Source organism: Solanum tuberosum, unplaced genomic scaffold, assembly GCF_000226075.1.
Source record: "Solanum tuberosum cultivar DM 1-3 516 R44 unplaced genomic scaffold, SolTub_3.0 scf00173, whole genome shotgun sequence".
In the NCBI taxonomy this organism is placed as follows: domain Eukaryota; kingdom Viridiplantae; phylum Streptophyta; class Magnoliopsida; order Solanales; family Solanaceae; genus Solanum; species Solanum tuberosum.
In genome coordinates, this window is record NW_006239104.1 from 603,077 (window position 1) to 603,821 (window position 745).

Here is a 745-nt window from a genome sequence, read left to right on the forward strand (position 1 = left end):
AAGTTAAGGTGAGAAAACGAGCAAAGAAAGTCGTCGAAGTTTTCTGGGTTGGGGCCTAGCGTGTCACTCCCGTCAGAGCGCCCCAACCACTTCTCTGAATGTTAGGGGCTGGCGCCCCGCGCCACTCAGAGCGCCAGGGTCGCCTGCCCTAACCCGTTCTTTATCGTTTCGTCCATTTGAGTTCTTTCAAAGGGTACCTTTACTCCCCTTTGATTCTAAACACTCTAAACTACTTCTAAACACCTAGAAATCATTCATAATCTTGAATTCATAATTCAAATTCAAGGTAGAGTTAAGAGTTAAGTTTTGAGGATTCTTTTGAACATTCTAAGAAAGTCCCTTTGAGCTCTTTTGAGGAGTCTTCTACAACTTCTAGTAACTTGTTTCAAGACTCGAGCAAATGAGTATGAGGATAAGGAGAATGTATTCATGAGTCTATTTTGTCATCATGAGATCCTTCATATCATGAACCATAACTCTTGAATTCATAATCACATTCAAGAGAGAGTTAAGAGTAGAGTTTAAAGAAGCCTTTGAGTTCAATTGTGAATCCTTTGAGATCCATCATCGATTTGAGTTAAGTTTTGATGAAGGAAGTAAGAGAAAGAGAAGAGTCATATACATGAGTTCCATGTAGTTATGTAGACCTTTGAGTCGAGTCGTTCATTCCCATAATTTCGCATGAACTCCATAAATTGAGCATCAATGAGAGGAGTAGTATTTTCAAGTTCTAAGTCTTGAGTAT